Raw genomic sequence first — 26807 nt, 5'->3', positions numbered from 1 at the left:
CTTTATTTGAGGCAAGATCTGCTTGAACTGGATTCTGTGTGTTTCTTGTTTGTTTAAGAAGCTGCTGTTTAAGTTGAGATGGAGTGTCTCTCTTGCTTTCAATGCACACACAAACCCAGAAGAGAAGAGGAACAACGGGAGCAGCTACTTGACAAGGATAGAGGTGGCTTGTATTGTCCCCTCTCCTGGTTGCTAAGCACCCAGAAATTGATGAACAGCCTTTGACAGGAGAGAGTTACAGGCAGGGAGAGATGCTTGTCCACAGAAAGGCTCTCTGGGTGTTGGGAAGGCAGCCTGGGTAAAAAGTGATTTCCAAGCTGGCTGGAAGAGTCTGGATGGAAAGGAAAAGGTGCCCCATTGCTCTGCACATCCTGAGTAGCTGGAATTACAGGTGCCTGCCATCGTGCCCACCTAAATTTTGTATTTTTAGTAGAGACAGGATTTTGCCATGTTGGCCAGGCTGGTCTCGAACTCCTGACCTCAGGTGATCTGCCAGCCCTGGTCTCCTTAATCAGGCACCTCTGGGTTCAGCTGACCTGGCCATGGATGGAGTGGTGACCCTCCATAGATGGATGGCCAATCCCACCACAAATGCTGACTGAGTTCTGGAGTCATGAGAAGTTCCCTCTGGACGTGCCTAGCTAGCCAGTGCCAATTCTTCAGTGACAGTAAAGACAGTCCAACAGACTCATCACCAACCATGAAAGAAGATGGATCAAGTGATAGCATTGTCCTCCTGTATCCCACTTTCAGCATGAAATGGAATTCCACTTCCCTGGGGTGATGGCCATGTAGCCATTTTGTTTAGAGACTCAGGAAGGAAGGTTTCTGCTCTGGGATTTTATGTCCTGAAGGGCTCAAGGAGAATGCTATAACTAGGAATTTTAAAGGACGGAACTGAGAGAGAGAGAAGCATTTCCTGTAATGTCAGATGCACAGAGGACCCCTAGGAACATGTGAAGACCTACCACCGCCCCTCCCCCACACCCACCCAGGCACTAGATGACAAGGAGGGAAGCTTGACCAGGGCTGAAGGCTTTCTGCTTTCAAGCCTAAACTCAGTTCTACCCTTACCTGACTTCTCCATCCGCTCCCCAGGCTGCCAGCAGGACCCTTATAAACGTGAGTCTGACCATACATTTGCTTACAGTCCTCAGGGCTGCCCATCTCATTCAGGGGAAAACCAAGGTCCTGAAAATGGTTTCTAAGACGGCCTGGTCTGCCCCTGTAGCTGCCTCCCTGGGCCATCTCCTACCATCTTCCCGCAGCGGGCTCCGCATCAGCACCCCTGCCTCACACACTCCAGCCCGCTGCCTGGCCTGCTCCTCTCCAGCAATTTCTCACCTTCTCAGGAGTTTGCTTAAATGTCACCTTCTGACCCTATTCAAGATTGCAAACCCAAATCCTGCCCTTCTAGCATCCTCATGTCCCTGTCCTGCTTTGCTTTCCTCCAAAATTTTCCTCAATGTTTTGAGTTCAGGGATGATATGGCACCAGCATGCCAGTTTGTTCACTGTTCATCTCCCCCCAGTAGAATGTAAATTCCAAGAATGCAGGCGTTTTTGTCAGTTTTGTTCACTGCTGAACCATCAGGGTGTTAAAACAATACCCAGCATATAGCAGAGACTCAATAAATATTTGTTTAATCAATTAATTAAAGATCTATCTCCCTTGCAAGGGACCATACCTCATTACTTTGAAAATCAGTAAGTGATGAGAAAGCACCTGTCCTTCTTTTTCTGCCACATGGTATTTCAAGATAATCAAACTGTTGATGACAGAGCGTTCTTCTTTATAGAAGAATTCCAGCTACTCAATGCAAAAGGAATGAGAGAATCAGAAAATGAGCATTTCAAGCTCTAATGAAATAATGGATCTCGGCAACAGTTGTCGATGGATGTGAAAGCCATCAGGGGAAAGGCTGATGGGGCCTCAGTAACAGATGAGGGACAAGGCTGTGATCCGGAAGCCCACCCACCAATCTCAGCATCTCAACAGGATAACCACAGCTGCCATATCCCTGACCCTCCCTTCAAAACAAATACACCCTGAATCTAACTTAGAGGTCACAGAAAACATGGAGGATGAAGGAAAAAATTAAAGGGCAAAATGAGGAAACAGCCAACCACATCAAAATGAGGGACATTCTGCAGGACAACTGACCTAGTTTCTTCAACAAACAAATGACATGCAAAATGGGAGGGGAACAGTTACACATAAAAAGAGATTTACAACACGTACAAGCAAATGTAATGTGTAGACTCTATTAGAATCCTGATTCAAACCAACTGGCAAAGACATGTTGACATAATAAGGGAAATTTACATGTGAACTGAATATTAGATCATATTAAGTATCTCCTGCGTTTTACTGTTATTGTTATCTGGAGTGAAAAAGATATTTGGTTATACATATTTTTAAAAACTTGGCTGGGCGCAGTGGATCACGCCTGTAATCTCAACACTTTGGGAGGCCAAGGCGGGCAGATCATGAGGTCAGGAGATTGACAACATCCTGGCTAACACGGTGAAACTGTGTCTTTACTAAAAATACAGAATATTAGCCAGCTGTGGTGGCACGCGCCTGTAGTCCCAGCTACCTGAGAGGCTAAGGCAGGAGAATTGTTTGAACCAGGGAGGCAGAGGTTACAGTGAGCGGAGATTGCACCATTGCACTCCACCTGGGTGACAGAGCAAGACTCTGTCTCAAAAAAAAAGAAAAATCTTGTCTGTTAAAGATGCATGCCAAAGTACAGCTGACCCTTGAACAACACAGGTTTGAACAGTGTGGGTCACTTACATGTGGATTTTCTTCCGCCTCTGCCACCCCTGAGACAGCAAGACCTAGTTACCCTCCTCCTCCTCCTCTTCTCTTCCGCAGCCTGATCAACGTGATGACAAGGATGAAGATCTTTACAATGGTCTGCTTACACTTAATGAATAGTAAATATATTTGTTCTTCCTTAGGATTTTCTTAATGACATTTTCTTTTCTCTAGCCTACTTTACTGTAAGAATACACTAAATAATACATATAAAATACAAAATATGTGTTCATCGACTGTTTATGTTATTGGTCAGGCTTCAGGTTAACAGTAGACCATCAGTAGTTAGGTTTTGAGGGAGTCAAAATTTATGTGCAGATTTTCGACCATGCAATAAGTCAGTACCTCTAGTCCCCATGTTGTTCAAGGGTCAGCTATACTTACAGATGAAATTATATAATTGCTGAAATTGTCTTCCAAACATCCCAGAAAAGAAAAAATTCTTGAGGGAAACAGATAAAACCAAATCAGCAACTTGATGACTGCTGAAGCTGGAGCATGGGAACTCATTATCGATGTCTCTTTGATGACATTTGAAAGTTTCCATTATAAAATTCCATTTTAAAATATAAAACTACCTGCCTTATAGACGAACTTGATGAGGTTAAAAAAATTCAAAGTACCTAGAATAGCTCTGTGCACCCCATCAATTCTGGCTGGAGGTCAAGTGCTAGAAGCTGAAGAGCTGGTCATTCTCTAACTATAAAGACTTGCCTCCCCTTGTAGAGAAAGCACCTCTGCCTGCAACAAAGCCCAGGCACTGGTGATTTCTAGAGTTTTCTCTCTTGCCTGAAAGCCCTGGGAAGGCTGGCCACCATTTCTCTAGGATTCCACTTCCCTTTTCCACGTAAGGCCACAAACGTCCCTCTAGTCTCCCTCCTTCCCCTTGGGTAGCTCCTCTGCCTCTTAGATGTTCTTTAGCCACAACTAAATATGTTACGTAATAAATCTGTGAACTTGTGTGGGAAGTATTAAAACTCACCCTTTGATGTTTGCTGCTGATTCTAAGGTGAAGGGGGGCTAATTTTTCTTGGATTCCAGGCCCTTAAGAGATAGGTAATATTGTCCCTGATGCCCACATGAGGAAACAAAAGTGCAGAGAGATTGGGGAAGTTACCAAGTTACAAGGTTCCCCATCATCATAGTAGGATGCATGTGGTGCCTACTTTGAGTTGGGCATGGTTCTAGTAGTAGGTACTGTGTTTAGCCCCATTTTACTGATCAGGGAACTGAGGTACAGAAAGGTTAAGTCGCAAGCCTAGTCAGGGGTCGCAGTGGTGGTGGGGTGGGTTGGGGTAGGGCTTGAGCGGGATCCTGACAGCCAGAGAATGGGCTCAGGCAGGGAGGAAGGGAGTCCCGCTCCCAGAAGAAGATGGGGTTACAGGGTGGAAAAACCCACTGCACACACAGCATGCATCTCATTGCACCTGGTATCAACCGGGGGTGATTCCATATCTCATGGATCGTAAGTAAGGTGACCACATGGCCCAGCTGGCTTAGGCCAGTATCTGTTCCCAGATAATCATGCTGCCTTTCCTTCTCAAATATGTCCCAATTTGGATGATAAATTGTATGATCACCTTCCATCATATGCCCTTCTGGGGTGAGAAAAGCACATAACAGCCAATTAATTAATACCTGTTGAATAAAGGTTAATGAATTCTTTTTCCCATGGTGATAAATCTTCCTGGAAATGAAGAACTGACTAATGAATGGTCTCTGCAGTTTCCTTGGTAACTCTCTGTGACCCACAACCCTTTCCTAACTTCTCCCCCAAGACTTAAATATCCACTCTGCCCCCAGTCCCCTTGGTCATCCCACGGTAACTCTCAGAGCAGTAAAGTTGACGTGGGTTAGGGCCCAACACGGAAACTCTTGCACTCTTCCTTTGTCAGTCTTAAGTAAGAGACACCCCTGGACACACTTATCCCACTGCTTCCCTCGCTCACAGTAAGCCCTGCTCTCTCCTGGACAGATGCGGTCTCCTGTCTGCAAACGTCCCTGCCGTTCAGAACTCAGTCCTTCCTGATGAATCCCTCTCCCAGCTCCTCACCAACTCTGCTGTCTGCTGCCACTTCTGGTCTCATGAGGCCCCAGCCAAGGCTGGCCAGCTTCCCTGGCCTCACCCTATATCTACTCCCCACAGACAAGGTCCATCAGGGTAAGTCTATTCCAGTTTTCTCCAATCTTGGCGTTTTGTAGTATCTAATTAGCTTCAGTCCCTTATTTGTGCCTCATCTCCTCTCTGTGATGTTAAGATAATCCCGTTTTCCTAATCCTATCACCATTCTGGCTTATTGCCAGGAAAGATTAGCTATCTTTATGGAGTCAGAGATAAAGACAAGGGAAAGACTAGAGCCTCATCTTAACACTGAAAGCCATCTTCCCAACTTCTCCATGGGTCCTCCTTTCTTCCTAACCTAGGATATTTGGGCATATTATTTTAATACTTGCATTTTCAGCTCTTCAGAAGAAAAGCAAACATAAAATGGTGAGATTTTATTATCATATTAGTAATATTAATTTTCAGAGCTAAGATAATTTGGGCTTGATTCATTGCAACCATATGGCACTGATTGGACAAGCACATTACTACTTAATTAGAGAACCGAGAGCGCCTGGTGACATGACAAGAGTCTGGAAAGGCTGCTTTCGAACTGACATTCCAGCAGGACAGAGCCTCTGGCTCAGACTAGCGGGAACAGCCAGCAGAGAGAGGAGCAGGCTTTGCCTCTCCCAGGGCCCCTGTTGCTGAGGTGATAATGAGCTTTACTTCCCTGCGCTTAAGCTCCCAGTTGCTTCAGGTTCTGTGCACTGACACACACAATGATGAGACTGTGTCGCTAGGGGGGCACTAGCTGCTGCAGCAAACACACCCCAACACTGAGGCAGCTTCCGGGCACACTAGGAGTTTATTTCTTGCCAGCAGTCCAAAGCATGAACAACCCTGTGTTCATGCTCTTCCACAGCTCGGTTCAGAGGCTGGTCTCTCTCCTCCCTGAGTGCCCTGTGGTCATCTGCATACTGGTCTTCCCGCCTCAGGGCGGTAGCATGTGCTGTTGCCTCTGTGCACAGTGACCATCCTCCCAGACCTATGACGAGGGGCTCTTTATCATAGGGTCACAGCCCAAGTGGCATTCCCTCAGGGAGGTCTTCCTCTCCTACGCTATCTGAGATAGTGGCATGCCCCTCTCTACCTGTTATCCTAGTCTCTTGAAATCACTTAGCCACATCTTAAAGTCTAATCAACTGAGCTGTTTGCCTCATTTTCCCCTTCTTCCTGCCATAGCACCAGTCTTGTCTACGCTATTCTTCACTGCATTTCCAGCACTCAAAACCCCCAATGGGCACTCAAAAAAATATTTGTGTGGAAAAGGAAGGGAGGGAGAAAGGGAAGAAGGGAGGGAGGGAGGAAAGAAGAGAAAGAAGGCTCAAATAATTTAAGTGACATTCCTGAGGTCCCCTACCCAGGAAGTGGCAGAACCCTGCAGAATCCCCACCTCCCTGTCTGTGAGCTTTTCCACCATGGACTCATCTTGACAGACTCCCTGCAGAATGATCAACCCTCCACATATGTGGAGAGAACAGCCACACAGAGAACACGTGGGGATGGCGTGTGATCCGCCCCACTCCCTTCTCCAGCCTCCTATCTGTGAGCTGGCTGGTGTGGGGGACTCGGGGGAACAAAGGTCTGAGGCTCAGTCTCTACGGGGCCAAACTGCTCAGTTCCAAGGCAAGTCCTGTTCCATCAGACACTCCTCTCACTATGGCCAACAGCTACGGAATGTATCACCCTGACGGGTCAGGCTGCTCTTGCCCTTCCCTGGCCTTCAGCAAAGATATCAATTAACTTTCCAGACCCAAATCCACCTCGCCTATTCGGGGATCCCCCAGGGAAAACATGTTCTTAGCAATCCAGCCCAGCCCATAAAAATCCATCCACTTTAAAGGAACCAAAGCCTCTGAGGCCATGTCTCCCTGCCACAGGGCACTGTGCAGATGGGAGCGCCCAAGTGCAGAGACAGTCCAGCCCTTCTCCAGCCTCCAAGGGAACATAGGCCCTCCCGTGTTTCAGCAGCAGGGATGGGTCCCACTCTCATGCTCACCAACCCTTGCCTCAGGGCCCCTGCAGGCCTGGAGTGCCTACCTAGAATCTAGGGGCCTGGGAAGCAGACTTCTAATGCATATTGCGGTACGCATTAGAAGGTGTCCTTACCTTCCTTGCTTCCCAGTGAATGTGGATGAGGAGAGGACAAAAGCACAGGCAGAAAGAAAAGAGCTCAGGTCCCCACTTCCAGGGCCTGCCAGCCCAGGCTTCTAGACACACTGCACTCCCCAGGGAGCAGAGGCCAGGAGACTTCCACCTGAACTCCCTTACTCTTCAGTTGGAACATAATGTCTTTGCAAGGGTGACTCACTATAGCGGTGAAAACTGACTAATTATTTTGATCTTCTTGAAGTCATTTGCCTCATTAGTGAATATTCCCCATCCTGGGCCAAGACCCAGTCCTGGAGTCAAACTTGGCTCAGTCAACCAGGCATGAAGTAGCAGGACAGCCTGGCCTCTCTCCTTTCTTTAGGTCATGCTTAAGGTCCTCTCTTTCTTCTTGCTCTAAAATGGACATTTCCCTCTAAAAACCAGTGTTTGATCCCAAACATAGCAGGCAAAGCACAGCGGAGGGCTCGTCCCCATTTTCTCATAACCTTGATCATGCCAAAGTCATGACACTATGGAAAAAGAACAAGATGGCAGAAGTTCCACTATCCAGAAATGCAAAGCGGCCTTTAGTGACTCAGACCTGGCCAAGCTGAAATCAAGTCTGAGGTTCACAGATTTAACTGCCAGCCACGGCTGGACCTGAGGCTTTCATCTTCTAAGCATCTACTATGTGCCAAATATGAGGTTAAGTGCTGGGGATAAAGGAGTGGAAAAAAACCGGCAGAGAGTCTGCCACAGCTGAAACAGGGGAGCCTCCTGTTTCAGGGGATCTAGTCCTGCTCTTCTGAGTCACTCTCCCTCAACCCCTCAAGCTCACCCCACTCCCTCTTCTGCTGTCCACAGTCCCCAGATGGAGCACCATAAGTAGATAATGTGCTCCCCAGTCAACCTGTTCCAACAGAATGGGCCTTCATAAATAAGAGAATTCTGGAGGCAACGCTGTAACACATATGAGTTACATCAATGAGAGAAACTTCAGGCACGTAGTTAAGGAAGTAGGAGACACACTCAGAACAGGCCTCACGATGCCCTCAAATAATAGCAGTGCAGTCCACTCATAGGTCTGATTCCACCAGAACCAACAAACGGAGGCTGGTAAGCGCCAGCTAGAACTGACTTGAAGGTCACATGTTGAAACCACATGCTCCACTTCCTGCTATTTCTGATCCAATTCAGTGATCACAACATAATAGAAGAGAGAGACCTGTTACAGAAAGGTACCCCATCTCTACAAGCTTGGTTTGCAGCGCAGAAAGCCACACAGTGAAGGAAGGTGCATGAACAGGTGCTTAGACTTGGGCCTTACTGAGGACAAGCATGTTTTCTCAGTTATGCTTGTGAATATCCTCAGGCCAAGCTCAGACGCCTAGCAAATATCTGAACCAGTGTACTCAGACGTTTCAGATTGGGAACAGATCAGAGAAAAATTGAGAGCCATATAAGACAACATCATTTAGTCAACTCTGAGTAAAACAACATTCATCAAAGTAAAAAGCCATGCAATCCCGGGAGGAAAGCCTTGGTTTACAGTTCACTCAAGCAACAGCACACAAGAATTATATTGCTGCCTCTCCAATTCCTAAAACCTGATGTTTCATGAACTGAGTGTGGGATCGATTTACAGAGGCACTGCACTCAGCTGCCTTCAAGCACTAAAGGACCTGAGCTCCTAAAGAGGCAAAGCACAGAAAAATGTCATGCTGAAGGTGAGTGGCTGGACTTTGGATCCCCTCCTCAGCAAGCACAGGTGTTGCTGTTCAGTGTGTCATCACAATCTCTCACTCATACCAGGGCAGAGCAGGAACTCTTTGCTCCCCAGGAAGCCTCAGAAAGGTCAAGACATCCTGAGGCTCAAGAAGCCTCATTTTACTATTGGTTCAGAAACAGGAAAGAATGAAACCAACATAGCCATCACACCGCCACCAGCATCTCTTGAGGTTCTCGTGAGACCATCAAGGAATATCTTCCCATCCTCCCCAGTTTGGGTACCCCTATTGCAATGAATCCCTAGTACTGGGTTCCTTCTAGGCCCATCTCCATCTCTCTGAGGACTGAAAAAAATCAAAGCCAGCTTAATAATAGGCCACTTAAGATCACATAAAATGACCAAATACCTGTTGTGATACAGGAGGTCTGAAGGGAGAGCTGGAGAAATTCAAAGGCTATTACCCACCCGTGGTGTATTCATGTGTGTTGTTTTGTGTCTCCATTACCTTAATCTATTCACAAGCCATAAAATATCACTGGGTGTATTTTTCTCTAATGGCATTTTTCAAAGCCTAGGCTTCAAGGGTTGAGTATAGTGCTCTGCAAAAAAACAGCCTTGTGGGAACTCCTGGCTATAGTAGGGCCAAGTAAAGACATCAATGGGAAGATCAGAATACTAGAGCCACAAGAGACATTAATGATCAGCTAGTTCAACCCCTCATCTTCCAGAGGACAAAAACTGAATTCTGTTTCCCCATCAATCCCCTGACGATCTTTCTACCTCTTTTGATTCATCCTTCATACAGATGCCCAGCAAAGTTTCTAAGAACAACTGTGATCATTTCACTCTTCTGATTAAAGCTCTCCATCACAGCCTTCAGGATCCAGTTCAAATTCCTTAATATTAAATAGGTTTAATATACACTACTCGGAGATATTGGAGTTTTGCTTCCAATATCTCAGAGTAGTGTATATTAAACCTATTCTCTGAACATAACTATTACTTAACAAAAAATTAAAAATACATATTTGCATGTGCTAGAGAGCAACTCAAAGTAGGCAGAACCTTGGAGAAGAGAGCACTCGATGAGTCTCTGCATTTCACAGCTTTGTGCTTGAGAGCAGAACCCAATCTACAGCATGTAGAGTGATTAGAAACTATATAGAAATCTGTAGAATCAGAAGGCCAGCTGGAAAATGGAAGGAACAAACGGTTGGGGCAGCTGAAAAATGGAAAGAGAAACCCTCAAAAGGCAAAAGTCTCAGAAGGGATGCTCCAAATTCTGCATATAAACTCCATCCAAATATCCAGCTGACTCCTGAGCTACACACGCATGGGGCAGATTCCAAGCAACTCATCTAAAATTAATAAAACTGATCAGAGATTTCAGCTTCTGCCCACCATGGAGTCTGGTGTTTGAGTTCAGTCAAATTAAATGCCTGTTAAAATAAAAATTTAAACCTCTTCAGAGAAACAGAATTCATAGGCCCTACTCTAGACCACTGACAATGCCTAGAATATAATCCAAAATTACTAGACATAAAAATATGGCCCATACTTAAAAGAAGAGGCAATCAATGGAAACTGACCCTGAGATGAGCCAGACGAGAGAATTAGCAGACAAGGATTTGTCACACACAGTGCTCTGTCATCATGCCTTTCCCCTCACTAGATAACTGTCACTCATCTAATCTTAGGCATCACCTCCTCCCAGGAGCCTTCCTAGTGTACTTCATTCCTCTGATCACTCAGGATCTTGTTCTCTAATTGTCTACTTACCTGCTTCTTCCTTCTGCTTTCTTGAGGGTAGGGAGTGGTTCACTTTTATCTATAACATCAATGAAAAGCACAGGTTTGATGATAAACGTGGGTTGAATGAATGAAACAAAGAATGAAGAAACTGAGACTGATAAAAGCTTGAGTATTGTTGACTCATGGGTCGCCCTTTTCTACCTTGCTCACATTGTCTTGAAAATGTTTGGATTCTTTTTCTGTTACTATGTCTGATGTAGGTTATTTCTGTGGCAAGGAGGGTGCAGGCAGAGATGTGCTCACATCCTGCACACTCCCACACTCAGAAGCCTGCTGCCTAGTCTTCTCCCTGATCCTAAGGCGAGTCTTATTCCTTCTTAGCATCAGTTCCAACATGCCTATTAATCCTTTTCTTAGAATAGTTAACATAATTTCAGCTTTTATTGAACGCCTGTATGGTGTGAGGCAGGCACAGTGCCAAGCATTTAACAAATACTAACCCATTTAGTCATCCTAACAATCCTCTGAAGGATACATTATATTACTGCCATTTCACATATGACAAAACTGAGACTGTCAGAAGTTTATTTACAAAATTAGTAACTGATAGATTCCTTTGCCCACCATACTAGACAAAGAGCAAGACTTCAAGAGCAGCCCATTGTTCCCCATTATTGACACTCCTTAGGTATCTAATTTAGAGGCACTTTGAATGGGGACAGTCTGTCTATCCACCATGAAAATCCTAATAAATACCCAAGAATACTGAAGAATTGATCAGCCAATGTAAAGTTAACCTGAGTACATGCTGCTTGCCCATTCTCTTTATGTTTCTCTTCCCTTCCAAAGGGGTGTGAGTGATAATCTCAAATTCTGACTACTGAAGGTGGAGGCCTCTCTCTGTTCCTGACTGGAACTGGTGAGGAGGGGGCCAAGCTGGAGGAATACGGGTAAACATGGCACAGAAGCCAATCATCCCAGCAGCACAGAATGTTTGCTGGGTCTAATGGGACTGGAAAGCCGAGGGCTGATGTAACACATTTCCCCAGAGATAATCAATCTCTGAGAAATCGCTGGAGCACTAATGGGATTAATGGATAAAAGACACGTCTTTGAAGTCTCACCCTGTCCTGTTTCATCAAAAGCTATTTCTTCACTAACTATGTGCCCTTTGCATGTATGCCATTTCTATTATTTCTTTTTGCTCTCTGAGTATTTATTAAAGTTTGGCTTTCTGGTTTTCCTTTATCTTCTGAAATTCTTTCTGACTCTGAGAGTCAATGTTAAAACTCAGTTAAACATAAATTGTCAAGATAAAACATGGGAGATCTGGAAGTCCTAAGTCTAGCTCCCTAACCACCCGTTGTGTGCTAGAAACCTTTGCAAGTACTTGAACTTCAGGCTAATACACACATACAGACAAACACACACACACACGCATGCGCACACACATGTGCACATATACGGACTCCATCCAGAAGCTGCTTGAAAGGTAATGTTCACTCAAAATGCATTTTCCATTTAACCAGAAAGGATCATCTCAAGCCAGGTTAAGTTCATCCAAGTTTCACTGTCTAAAGCTGGGTGATATTCACCCTGCCATCCACCACTCTTTTAACTGGTTAAGATTGCAGGATCTATGGTTAAGAAGGGACTTTCCCAGCACTCAGAGCAAGGCAGTTAGAAAACTTTGATTCAGACCCAAAGTCTTTCTTGAGTCTTCATTGCTTAGAACACTAAGCCACCTCCAAATTTAATACTTGAGAAGACTTCAGTTACTTAAACCCAGAGCGGCTAGAAAAGAAGTACCACAATGGGGCTGTTGATTTTGGTAGTTCAGGGACAAACTGGAAAATCTCTCCTTAGCAAATCACCTCAAGAATGAAGTGTCTCATTAAAATAGTTTATCACTAGATTTGTTTCTTTTTTCACAATTTTGTTAAAAAGTACAGGTTTACACTTGATTTATTTGCACTGGCAGGAAGCAAGAGCAGCCTGTTTGAATCACTCACCAGAAATCTAACACTCTAGAGAGTCAACCCATGTTTTTGTAAGTCTTCCCAATTCCATAAATTATGGAACTCTATTAAAATGCTATCATGTGCACAATTAGTACTGCTAGTGTTCTTATTAGAACTGAAATAGTTTTCCTCAAATCATTACGCTGCTTATTAAAATGATAAAGGCATTGTCTTAAAATGCAACCAATAGTTGACAAGTCAGAAAATGCTCACCAAAGGACTGGGAAACATGCCCCTCTGCTTCTTGCCCCTCCCCACTTTAACAATTCTTATTGCCACCACTTAGTGAGCTCTTTCACTGTGTGCGTACCACACCTGTATTATCTCACTTAGTCCTCCACTGCCTTGTGAGACTGGCATTAACTCCATGTTTCTGAAAAGGAAGGTAGTACTTAACAAGGTGACCTGCTCAAGGCCACCCAACTATTAAGTGGTGGGGCTAAAAAACCTAGGCTTGTCTGATTCCCCAGTCTCTGCTTCTAAACACCACTCAGCACTCCCTCATTCTCTTTTGTGACCTTCCTCTGAGATATGAAGGCAAGTTTTTAAGTTACATGCAGGCAAATCATAGGTGCAGGTGATAAGCCAAAACCGCTTACCGGACTGCAATATGGGGAGCACAGAGAGACAGGTGAAGGCAACAAGCATCGCTCCTGATCAGTTTACAATTAGTTCCAGAAATTTGAATTTGAAATGGACCTTAGAGATCATCCAGTTCAACTCTCATTTTACAGTTAAGAACTGAGCAACCCAGAGAGGCAATGGGATTTGCCCTGGCAACAAAACCTGGTCTCTGGGTTCCCGGGTCTCCATGTTTTCTATGCCCTCCACTATCCATGGGTGACAAACAATAAGGTCATGCACATTCTGGGAATGGAGACTCCGTGGAAGGAGCAGGGTCTTGCAGCAAGGACGGCTTAGATAAAGGGAGAGAGGAGGGCCACTCCAGGCCCTCAGAATAGAAGGAGAAGCCACAGCAGGGTGGCGGGCAGCTTGGTTTTCCAATTACTCAGCCAAAACTAAAGAAAAGAAAAAGACATCACTTTTGATATCTGCTTCACACGTGAACTTTTTACTTCAGCTGGGTTACAGGCCCCAGAGCCTGAGAAGCCAGCCTTGGATGCAGGTGGCTCCAGTAATGTTTTAGATCAGCCACAAATAGCCTTTGCTTTGTACAGGGCCGTGACCCCGCTGAGCCATCACCATCACTGGAATGCCTCAGAGGCCAAGGGAAACACACGGAGCCGCCAGAGCTGTTGTTGCAAAATCGATCCAAAATCCAGGGAGCGGGGGAGGAGGACCTGACTCAGCCATGGTACACTCGCCTGCCAAAGTCTTCTGGCACCTGGACCGGGCTGCAAGACGCTTCTGGATCCCATTCTTTCTGTGAACCTTCCCCACTGAAAGCCATTTTCCTTACCCCCACTAGAAAATAGAAAAGTGTACCTAGGATGTACTCACCAGCGGGTGATAAGAAAAGTCACAAGTCTTGTTTCTAGGCTATCAACAGCAGGGCGGAAGAAGCACCACAGATGACAAAAAAAAAGGAGCACTGGGTGTAGAGTCCAAAGATTTACGCCCTGCCTTGGTCATTTACTCACTGTATGAACCTGGCCTGGTGCCCAAGCCATTCCAGCATCCGCTTCCTTATCTTTAAAGTGAGAATACTAATGCCGCCTACATCACAAGGATATTGTGAGGCTCAAATGATGCATGAGAAAATTCAATGTCAATTTTAAAGCATTATACACATTTCAGTGGTCATATTTTCAATCGGGGAAGGCGTTTCCATGTGTTTTCCACGTGCATGGGCAAATGAGGGGCAGAGATCATTCTAGATTTAATGAATACGTTCAAGCAGGCCGTGGCTTTGTGCTGGTTTTCAATGGAGTGCTCCACGAAAGCATACCAGCAAGGAAATTTCATCTCAGCAAAGTTCTCTGTTTAGGGCATGGATGTTAATCTGGAAATGGCAAAGCCACTACTGATAGTTATATCACCATGGGCCAGGCAGTGTGCCAGGTGTCCTGTATTCATCATTTCCAACTCTCCTCGTCAGGAAGGCAATTTGTCCCCTGGGCCTCTTGTTCACCCCTCTGCTATTCACGGGGAGCACTTCCTTTCCTCTCTCTGCCCCATCTCTAGTTCTTCCTGTAGGAAGAGTAGCTCTTATAACTAGTTACTCCCAGGGACATTCAGTGGGCAGGTTTACTGTGCCTCAAAGACACAGCCTCCTCCTTCTTTTATTTATTTTTTTGTTTTGTGGCTGATAAGAAAAATGGACCATTGCCCTCTGTGAACTTTCCTTGCTATTTCCTCCAACCTTCTCTTGTACTCTCAGCCTCCAGGTGGAAAGCAAACGAGGCAGACTTGTTTCCCTAGACACAAAATCAGCATCTTCATCCAGGCGGGACTGATGGCTGGTGAGCTGCTCCTCAGAGCAGTTTACATTCAGCAGGAGGGGATAAGGAGGCCTCAAATGGGAGGGGATTTTGGTCAGGTGCTTGTGGAGCTCTCTAAGAAAGGGAAAACCTCTTTGCCATTTGGATATTGTGCTTTGGAAATAAGGTGTGTCCTGAGAGGTCCTGAAAGGGAAGAAGGGTAGGTGGGAGGAGTTAGATCCAAAACAAAACCCTGAACCTCTAATACTCACAGCAAACCTGTATTTTTATCCCGATTTCTACAGATGAGAAAAACCAAGACTTACTTGTAAATAAGCTGTCATTGTTGACCTTACAATCTGGCTGGAAACCGAAAATTAGAACACATCATGAGAAACAGAACAATTAAATGTCAACCTCTGGTGGCAGTTATAAGTGCCGTAGGTCAGGATGCATTATTTGGCTTCCAAATATGACTCTTTCAAAATAAAACAAAAAGATCCCCAACTATCATTTCTGTCCCCTGAGTCACCAGCAAGGTATATAAATGAGCTTGCAAAGTTTGATATACAGTCTCTAGCCTGGCTTTCTTTAGTTTGGGCTCAAAAGCCAGAACCACTGGGGGCCAGAGAGCGCCTTTTGTTTTCCAAACAGCATTACTGCACATCTCCATTCTACAGCAGGTCAGTTCGGCTGTGTCCCAGAAAAGTGCAAGTGACTTTAACAAAGCAAGAAAGTAGGCCACAGTCCCCATCATTTTTCACGGCTTGAGGCTCCCATTCCCTCTGGATTCATTTGCTTTGTTGAAGCATTTATCTCCGCTGCCATGAGGCTCTGTGATGGGGTCTGGATTGCAGGGAGAGGTGACAGGTAGGGCCCCTGGCACAGACACACCGGCACCTCCACCAGCCCTCAGCAAAATGACAAAGTGGGCTGACCAAGCTGGCCTTCAGAGCCTCACACTGCTCTCTGCACCCCTGCTCTGCCCTCTGTCTGGAGCCCTCTGTCCTCAGTACAGCTGCCAACAAACCCCAGGAATATCTAAGTAGCCTGCAGTGCCGCTGTCTCTCCCCTCCTAAAGACCCTTTTCCCATTCCAACACACCCACACTGGCTTTGTCAAGGTCTTGTCAACCATATAAGCTGTTATTGATAACTATTATCTCTCACCCCACCACCAACCGTTCTTATGTTTATCACAGATAGATGGCTACCAACTGAAGTATCTATTCAGCATAGAATAACCAGAGCTGGCTGGGCGTGGTGGTTCATGCCTGTAATCTCAGCACTTTGGGAGGCCAAGGCAGGCGGATCATAAGGTCAGGAGTTCGAGACCAGCCTGACTAACATGATGAAGCCCTGTTTGCACTAAAAATACAAAAATTAACCAGGTGTGGTGGTGCACACCTGTAGTGTGCCCCAGCTACTCAGGAGGCTGAGGCAGAAGAATCGATTGAACCCAGGGGACAGAGGTTGCAGTGAGCCGAGATCACGCCAGCCTGGATGACAAAGCAAGACTCCATCTCAAAAAATAAAATAAAATAAAAAATAAACCAGAGCTACCATACCGAGTTAATTGATACTCTTTCACTGGAAAGCAAAGAAATTTGCCATTTTAGTTACTCTTTGCAGCCTTATCATAAATAAATGGGCGGTTTCCATTAGGTGTTTTGAAATATTAAAAAGTACTCTCTGGCCACCATTATGCCTATTATGAGACACTACTGTGTGGGAACTCCAGGCTGGAAATTACTGTGATAATGGGTCGTAGTATTTTTCCTCTTAGGGGCACTTGCATTTTCCTTAATTTCCAAATATTCTTAAAGATGCCAAGTACTGAATCTCAAATCATTAGATTTCAGGTAGCAAAACTGGAAACATCAGGGAGCTGGGAAGGCTGCAACAGGCCCTCCGTGGTGGCCCCTTTTTGCCCAAGCTGTGAGCTGTTCGAGGATGCAGGGAGGCAGATATGTGGTCCTCTTTGAGGATCAGAGGCAGGAGAGAGGAAGTGAGTACATGTCACAGCTACCACGTTCACTCATTCATTGAGTGTCTGCTGTGTGGCAGGCCATGTGCTAAGCAAATAAGCCATCAACTGTGCCATCTAGGAATCTGGGGATTGGGCATGTTTCTCCCATCTCAGAAGAAAAAGCAAAACATACCACTTCCGACAACCCACCCAGCACTGGAGAGCATGAGAGGAGTGGTAAGTGAGACCTCCCTGACATCATGCTGGAGTCACAGCCACACCCAGCAGAAGTCCAGAGAGAGGCGTATGGGGCAGGCGGTCACTAGCTCCTCAAATAGGATCCCAGCAGGACAGTCCAGAACAGGAGCAATGAAAACAAGGGGTAACAAGGAGAAAAGAAATTGCCTCAATGCCCAGCATACAACAGATACTCAAAACAAGATCTGTGGAATAAGTGAATGGGCAACACAAGACTCTTGTTTTACTTACAAGAAATATGTCTAGGCCGGGTGTGGTGGCTCACGCCTGTAATCCCAGCACTTTGGGAGACCGAGGCAAGTGGATCACCTGAGGTCAGGAGTTCACGACCAGCCTGGCCAACATGGTGAAACCCCGTCTCTACTAAATACAAAAGATTAGCTGGACATGGTGGTGCAGGCCTGTAATTCCAGCTACTTGGGAGGTTGAGGCAGGAGAATCGCTTGAACCCAGGAGGCAGAGATTGCAGTGAGCCGAGATTATGCCATTGCACTCCAGCCTGGGCAACGAGAGCACAACTCCCACCTCGGAACAAAAGAAAGAAAGAAAGAAAGAAATCTAAAGGAGATGAACACCAATAATAAGCTATTAATTTTTCTAGTCTTAATCTTTATATGTTATACATACATTTTATTTATTTATTTATTTATTTAGAGACAGGGTCTTGCTCTGGGTACAATCACAGCTCACTGCAGCCTCAATCTCCCAGACTCAAGCAATCCTCTCACCTCAGCCTCCTGAGTAGCTGGGACCACAGGCACATGCTACCATGCCCCAGCTAATTTTTTTATTTTCTGTAGAGAGGGGGGTCTTGCCATGTTGCCCAGGCTGGTTTCAAACTCCTGGGCTCCAGCAGTTCTCCCACCTCGGCCTCCCAAAGTGCTGGGATTATAGGCATGAGCCACCATGCCTGGCCTATACACATAATTTAAAGAGTCAAAATAGTTCTAAAAGGTTCATTGAAGAAAAAAAACCACACATACACACAGTTCTTTTCTTACCCTTCTCCCCAACCTACTCCTCAATAACAATAAACTCTTTCAATTCCTTAGCTATTTCTTTTGGTATTTCATTCCATATTTTTAATAATATGCTTATGTAGCCTCTTAGTGATTTTTAAGGCTTTTTCCTCATTATAGAAGGTAAGGGTTTAGCCCTCTTTCACCTGTCCGCCATCTTCTGCAATAGTTCTGCCATGATTTAGTTTAGATCAATGCCCTGCATCTACTTTATCACAGCTACGAAGGACCTCCTTCACGTACTCCATCCACCCCTCTTCTGTGTTGGCTCCCATTTCCTGGATCCTACGTTTCCTTTGGTTTAATCCCTCCTTATGGTGAAGAAATCCCTCTAACAGCTTCCTGAGAGAAGGTGCATCAAGGCTAAGTTCTCTTTTTTCTTTTTGTTTTAGATTTTTACCTATCCAAAAATGTCTCTGTTCTACCTTCTTGCTTGAGTGTTTGATCAGATATAAACTTGTCAACTGAAAATCATTTTTCTTCAGAACTTTGAGGGCAATTCTCTATTGCCTTCCAGCTTCCCACACTGCTGCTGGTAAATCAGGCTGATTCCTGACCTTTTTGTAACACATTTCTTCTTTCTATAAGCCTTTTCTTTTTTTAAGACAAACTTGCTCTGTCACCCAGGCCCAAGCAATCCTCTCACCTCAACCTCCTGAGTAGCTGGGACTACAGTCACAAGCCACCATGCCTGGCTAATTTTTTGTCTTTAGTAAAGACATGGTTTTGCTATGTTGCCCAGGCTGGTCTCAAACTCCTGAGCTCAAGTGATCCTGTCTATGCCTCTTGTGCCAGGATTACAGGTGTGAGCCACTGTGCCCAGCCTAGAAACTTGTAAGATCCAATTGTCCCTACTTTTCTGAGATTTCACAATGATGTACCCTTGGTATAGGCCTATTTCATCCATTTGTGAGGGCACCTAAAAAGCTTTTTCAATCTGGATACTAATATCCCTCTGTTCTAGGAAATGTACTGGAGCTGTCTCATTGGTGATGTCCTCCCCTCTGTTTTTGCAGTTATCTCTTTCTGGAACTCTTAGTATTCAGATATTGGACTTCCTGGACTCGTTGTCTAATTGTCACTTTTTTTTACTCCTAATTTCCGTCTCTGATTTTTTTGCCCTACTTTCCTGGATATTCTTCAATTTTGTTTTCTAACCATTCATAGCACTGTTATCACATTTTTTAATTTTTAATTTTTCCCTTTACATAGCAATCAGCTTCTGTTTCGGGGATGTAATATCTTATCTCTCTAAAGACAGAAAATAATGTTGGGTTTTTATAAGTTTTCTTCTTATATATTCTGATTTAAATAGGCATCCTTTGCTTGTTTGTTTTGGTTTCTATTTTCAAGGCCCTCCTCAGATACTTAGGGATATTTAGGGATCCTTAACTGATGGACCTTATTTAAGAGAGAACCACCAAAGATTGATGGGACATTCTGAGCATACGTGTGGCTTATGACGCACTGGGCTTTGCTCTAGAGCTCCCTGGTGGGAACGACCTATTGGATAAATCTTGGGGTACCTTTAGGGCTGTCTTCTTTAGGCTGATCCACGCTGCAGCGAAGGACATTCAGATCTCCTGCCTAGAGAGTACAGGCTTATGGGTCAGCACTCTGATAGCAAGTGGGGGATGCCCCCGAAGTCTCAGCCCTGTGTTCACCCCAGGCATGCTGCCCTCAATTGTGCCAGCAGTGCTCCCATGCAGACAGCTTCCACTTTATCCCCACTGGAGGACATTCCTCTGTATCCTCCAGTTAGCTGAAATGGGAAAGAGTATTGGTTGCTAAGAATAGGAGCAGGGGTCTGAGGTCTAATAACTTTTTTTTAATGGATGGATAAGAGTATATATCTTTACTGTGTACGACATGTTTTGAAGTATATTTACATTGTGGAATGACTAAATCTAGCTAATTAACATATGCATTACCTCACATAGTTATTATTTTTGTGGCAAGAACACTGTACATCATCTACTCTTAGCATTTTCTAAGAATACAAACCTTCAACCAATTCTCCAGTTTTTAGCCCCATTTAACCATCACTTCCAAAAATACCTGATACCACAATTTCCAACCCTTTTGGAGGTTGTGAGCTGCAAGTTTAATTGTGTCTCAATTTTCCCCACTGCCGCTTAGGCTTCAGCTGTCTCACAAGGTACATGCAAAGTCTATTACTATTTGTCCATCTACTTTCCAGCTTTCCCAGCCCCCACTGGGCTGCATGAAGGCAGAATTTCTTCAGTGAGTTCAACATTCAGCTCCAACCTTAAGCCTCCACCATGGCCAAGAAAGGTACTGCTGCTGGGGGAGAAATGACATTAATACTGCTTCAAAAAGGGTGCTGAAGACCACCCTCATCCACGATAGCTTGGCTTGTGGAATTCGTGTGTACTTGCATCTGACCCTCATGAATCTATGTAGAAAAACCTGGTTGAGGAGCTGTTTGTTGTTACCCACATTAGCTTACTTGAGGTTGTTCAAACTAAAGGAATGGGTAAGGCCTCTGCAAATTCAGCAGAAAAGCAAAGCTCCATAAGCAACTGGTTGCAGCTGTACGGTTGTCAAGGACAGTGGCAAAGAATCAAGGTCAACTATGTCACCAAAGAGGATTTCAAATACCAAAAAACCTATTCCACAGGTATGTGTGTATGTATATATATATATACATATATATATATGCATGTTTGGTGATGTCTTCTTTCGATTCATTTTGTCTTTGTGGTTTATGCAGTTTTTAGCACTTCCTTTATCATCATGTTACTGTGCTTTCGGTCGAGAGCATTCAATCCACCATATTAATCTGCAATTTTTATGCAACTAGTTTTTTTCTGATTTCAGTGTCACTTTATTTGATTTTTATTTAAAAGGCACATGCAAGATATTTTTATAGTTTAATAAATAATAAAGCAAGCTTTGACATAACTACCGTCAGTCAAGAAACACCACACTACCTTGATTTCCCTATCGTCATTTCCTGAGCTCTTTTTATGGGTTTGCCGCTTGTGTACGTGTACCTTACAAGACAGCTTCATTTGGCTCACGGTTAGCTTTATAGGAATGGAGTCCTGCTGAACACACCCCTTTGCCTTGCTTCTTTCACTCAACCTTAGGTTTGTCAGATTCATTCTTGTTGCGTCTAAGCTATAGATTTTTTTGCATCTTTACTCTTTAAGGAAAAATGCTTTATAACAATAATACAAATTAGAGGCACTGGGGAACTATGGAGGGGACACGAATAGGAATATAAATAATTTGTCCAACATTAAGATAAAAAATCCTCAGATCCAAAAATATTTCTCTCAAGTGTGGAGCACAATTAAACTCTTGAAAACATGAGAAAAGCACCCCTAAACTGGCTTTCCAGGGACATCTGGCTCATCCTCCCACCTCCGGTGGCTCTAAACTCGTCTAAGTGCCCATTTTTGCTAGGAAAGGAGACACCCTCATTTGAATTGGTGATGTCTTCTAAGAGGTGGTCAGTTTCTCCTTTCAGCAATCCAATATGTTCTCATAACACTTTTAAGGGAGGCGCAGCCCCAGGTGACATGAGGCTCCAGAAGTGTTTAACTCCTTATATAAGGAAAACTGATTGAGGTCAGAAATTCCTTAATAAACAAATTGAGTTATTCTAGTCAGTTCCACAAAGGCCAAAGAATGGTGAGGAAATGGCAATAAAAACTCATTATGCCCAGAATTCTGAAAAAGTCCTTAAGATCCTTTAGGGCGATTCTATTTTTTTTTTCTTTTCCGAAAAACTGAAGCCCAAGTGCAGTAAAATTGTGTGTCTACGTGACAGAGCTCTCGGGTTGCAGTCTCTTCACCTGTGGAAGACAGGTGTTCTAGCCCGTGACCTTCAAGATCCTGAAGAGCACTCACATTCTAACTCCTGTTGTCTAGAGGTCAATCAATCCCACACCAAGGGAACCACTGCGGTAGAAAACGTTTCTTCATGCTCCACCTTCTCCATGTAAAACAAGGCCTGTGACATACCAGAGGTGTGATTCTGTGAATGTGTGTGCCTGTGTGATTGCAGGCAAGAGGATTACATCTGCATTAGAAGAGTCTTCCCACAATGCCAGGATTCACCAAGTGAAAAAAGTCTTTCATCTCCCGATAGCTAACAAACAGAGATAGACGGAACCTACACCCCAGGAAGGCAGGACGGACCCCTTTCAGAGCACAGAGCAGGCTCAGGAGATCAGCCTGAGGGAATACTCCACTTTGGGGAGCTTTGTCAACACCAATATGATAATCATGAAGCTCCCACCTACCCACTGTCCTGCGACGAGCTTGTGTCATTGGCAAGACAAGGCTGATACACAAAACTGTGAGAAAACAGTAGAAAGCAGCACGCTAAACTCTCTGATCAAACATTCTGTGCCTTTGGAGCTGAGAGAAGGAAGGAGGCAGCGTAGGCAGCAGTCATCAGCAATGGGGGCGTTCTAGGCTTCAGCTTCTCCCCATTTATGAGTCTGCCTGGTAAACCTTCAGTGACTTCTCCCTGGAGCCCGGGATTCCCCATGAGGCAAACTCCAAGGCCTAGGAGCTGCAGCTGCAAGCACAGGACTCCAGGCGGAGACCTCTGAGCCCTAAGCCCAGGCTCTTTCCTGACCCATGCTGGCACGGGTGAGAAATATCCCTTATTGTCCCTGTTTGTTAAGTGGGCGCCAGGCCACTGAACACAACTGGCCATGACCATGATGAGTGGGGCAGGGAGCAGGAAGATTCTATGTGTGCACGAAGGAAGCAGCTCTGTGCATCGGAGGTGGTGTCCTTTTGATAACCTGGCAGGTTTTGTTTTCTGACCGCCCACTCTTCGATTGCCTTTCCAAGTGTACCATTCCCTGTCCCTCCCCGGCCAGGCTCTGCAGCACGGGCTGGAGTGGGATGTAGGATTTCTTCGTTGTTTGTTTTTAAGTAGGGCCTGTCACTGGGGGAAGATGACTAAGCCTCCTTTTGTCAGGAAGAACCCAAGATTTTTAAATGGAGAAGCTAGAGGAAAAAAAAAATCATCTGGGTAGGCCTGTTGTTGAATTTTACACAGGAAATCGCTCAAGTGAGAGAAGAGGCCGCGAATGGCGTTGGGGAGAAGGTGAAGTCTTCTTTTTTTCCTGATTTTTAAAGAGCCTCTACCCAGCATTTTGGGAGACAGGGAAGAGAGGAGGGACAAAGGAAAATAAATGTCCAAGGTCGGGTAGAAGCTGTGCTTGAGGTAGAGCTTGGTGAGACCCTGTGATTATTTAGCTTCTCTGAGATAGTTACTATTTCATGTTTTGCCAAGTACATTCCAAGCATCTTATTCATGATCTATGCCTGTGTGCTCCAAATAGAGAAGGCAGGCACCATTTTCTCCATGTCCCAGGAAGGAAAAGTAGAGAAGTGAGGGGAACCTTTTCCCCTACGGGTTTGCCCCACCCCACACAAAGGACAAAGGAGAACCACAGGGCAGAGGCCTCACAGTCCCTGTCAACACGGCCCTGTCCTTCCAACCAGCAAGGACCCACCTGCCTTTCTCCCTACTTAGCCAAAACTAGCTCCAGTCACAGGACAAATATTCTGAGATTCCACTTATATGAGGTTCGCAGAGTGATCAAATTCATAGACAGAAAGTAGAATGGTGGGTGCCAGGGGCTAGGGGAAGAGGGAACGGGAACTTATTAATAGGCAGAGCCTTTCAGTTTTGCAGGATGAAAATAGCCCGGGAGATGAATGGTTGTGATGGCTGCACAACGGCATGAATGTACTCAATGGCTTTAAAATGGTTGCAATGTGAATGCTAGATATGTATATTTTACCACAGTAAAATAAAATAAAAACAAAAAGTAGCCTCCATCCTAAACTGGAGAAAGAGTTCTGTAAGTGGAATGCTTCTACGAAAGGAGTGTTGTCATCAAGGGTAAGGGCTGATTCCTCAGGCAGGGCGCTATAGGCTTTGCAGAAACAACAGGCAAAGACAGAAGCAGGATGGAGAGGGGAATCAACAGCTTCACTCACTCAGGGGCCACTGCAATTGATGATTATTGAAGTTAGATCAGGAATGAGCCTGTCTCCTAACCCTTTGCTCTGCTGGTCTCTGCCACAGTCACAGAAAGCATGCAGGACCCAAAGACACAGGCTGCTACAGGCCTTGGCACCTGCCCAGAAGTGGCGCTGACCACTGTGTTTACATGTCACCTTCCCAACAGGCATTTCCTAAGTGCACTGTACCTTATACAGCACTCTACTAATGGAAAACATTGATACCACTGAAAGGCAGCTGGATGCCCAAAACTTTGTTTGTTTTGCTTTGTTTTGTAACTAACTCCGTGAACCTTCACCTGCCAATTTTAGTTTTTCTGTCATCATTCCCAGTCTCTAGGAGAATCCAGTTCCAATATTATCCAATACAAGGGGCTGTAGGACACTCAGGACCAATGGGACCTACCAATCTTTCCTACAGGGCACACCAGTCCTACAGGTGAGATGGGCACCAGAAAGAGAAGAAAGAGGAACAAGGCACTTCCACCTTCTGCTTCCATGTCCTGACTTGTTTATGTTACTTGAACTTGGTCATCTTATCCAAGGGCTATCTGTTGTTTTATTTTTATTTCTTAATTTTTTAATTTCTTTGTTTTCAAAATCAAAGTTCCCAATAAGTAGGGCATAACTTAAGTTACAAATTGAACTGTGGTTGACAGACACCCAAACAACAGGGGTTCCCCGTGAGAGACATTTCCTTATTCCCTCCCATGGAAGCCCTCCCCCCGGCATCACCGCCTTCTGAATGGCTGTTCCACCACCTGGAAATGGTGCATGATCCAAAATGGCTCCTCACCATGACGGCATCACAGCAGCAGAGGGAAGAAAGGCAATGGGCAGGCATGCCTCTCCCTTCAAGGGCACAAACCAGAAGTCACACGCATCGCCTCTGCTGACCTCCTACTAGCTAGAACTTAGTCACACAACCTCACTTAGCTTGCAAGGGAGGACGAGAACCGTAGTTCTTCATTCTAGGCAGTCATGTGCCCAGCTGAAACTTCTATCACTAAGAAAGAGGTAGAGAACAGACCCGGGGTAGCAGTTAGTCATTTTTATCACAAGTGGCATCTATGCCCTCTTCTGTATGAACAACCCCTACAATGACATGCATGCCATGATGTGGTCCATTGCAATGTGGCTATCTAGGAAAGGGCACAGTTGTTGTTTTCCTGAAATTAAATGACCATTACCATAAATAGCAATGAGACTGAGTTCCAGTTTCTCACACTAGACAAGGCACTAAAAACACCAGGGTTTAAAATCTGCCCAGAGAGGCTGACTGTAAGTCATCCTCTGGCTGCCACACCCTTGCTTAGTTCAGATCTCCCAGTGGCATACTCTGTCCCTGTGGCATCACTGGTTCAGGATATGCCTGGCAAGTATTCAGCTCTTGAAATGGCCTCTGCCCAGCCCTTGGCTCATCTACCCATGCATCAGAAGGGATCCCTGGGGGGGTCCACTGACCTATGTATTTGTGGTGGAGGAAGACAGGCTTCATGTGGGGCTCCCAGAGTGGCCTGTTGTCATCTGTACTTTTCTGTAGCACTCCCATCATGACGGAGGCCAAGACAAGGTAAAAATCTCCCTTCTCCATCAATACAAAGCCATCTCTGCAAACCTGGCTCTCTGCCCAGCTTCACGACTCATTCTATGACAAGCGTTTGTTCTCTAGCTGAGACATACCCAGCCTCCCAGCCAGATGCTTTGGCCTGGCTACTGAAATGTATGTGATAGGGACAGAGTCCAAAGCCAGTGAGTCTTCTATGCAGAGTTGCTCCAGAAAAGGGAAAGACTATTTCTGGTTCTGCTACTCCAAACCTATGCAAACGTCTATAAAAAAAGCTACAAAAATGGCTCCTCAGTCAGACAGCCATCTCAAATCCTTTTTTTTAGCTACCACTGGTCAGCCAGTGGTATATACAAAGAATCCTGGCTATGGTAAGGGTGGCTTCCATTTTATTCAGACCTGGGCAAAATCTTACTGCACCTCAGTTTCCTCATTCTGTAAAGTCAGGGAATTGGATGAGATGATCTGATCTGCAAGTTTTCTTTTAGCTCCAATGATCCATAAACCTTGATTTTACTGAGCTGAGTTGAGTGTTGGCCACAGGAATCCTGCACCACTTGTAGGGTCTGTTGTGAACAAAGTGCATGAGTTCAGTAGAACTCAGGGAAGCTGTTACTGCCACGCTTCTCCGTAATTGTCAAAGACAGACCAACAGTGAACTCAGCCAGAGGAACCAGCCAACACAAAGGAAGCATGCAGGACCCAAAGACACAGGCTGCTACAGACCTTGGCACCAGCCCAGAAGTGGCACTGACCACTGTTTACATGTCACCTTCCCAAGAGGCATTTCCCAAGTGCACTGTACCTTATACAGCACTCTACTAATGGAAAAGATTGTCAGAGTGAGAAAATCAGAGAGGTAGAGACAGTTTCCAATCTCTGTTTCTGAAAGAAGGAGAGAACCAGAAGGAAAATGAAAACTTAAACTTGCAGGTTACATTTTGATTCTGTGTCACTGTCTTTAAAACAGCCATGTAAAGAAGTGTTCGTTGCATGCCAGCCCACACACCCTTTTCGCCAAATGCCCTTTTCATCAGAACTCACAGAGGGAATGAAATTAGCCTTACCTA

At 45.1% G+C, this 26807-nt stretch overlaps 1 protein-coding gene across 50 annotated transcripts in view; it reads right to left on the bottom strand.

Moving 5' to 3' along the window:
- CACNA1C (calcium voltage-gated channel subunit alpha1 C) overlaps positions 1-26807 on the bottom strand; it is a 703883-nt gene that overhangs the window by 510780 nt on the left and 166296 nt on the right. The gene's annotated exons all lie outside the window — the stretch shown is intronic.

This window comes from Sapajus apella, unplaced genomic scaffold (genome assembly GCF_009761245.1).
Source record: "Sapajus apella isolate SASKATOON/1434 unplaced genomic scaffold, GSC_monkey_1.0 scaffold86, whole genome shotgun sequence".
Lineage (NCBI taxonomy): Eukaryota > Metazoa > Chordata > Mammalia > Primates > Cebidae > Sapajus > Sapajus apella.
Note: the sequence above shows the minus strand (reverse complement) of the source record. Positions and strands in the feature narration are given on the sequence as shown.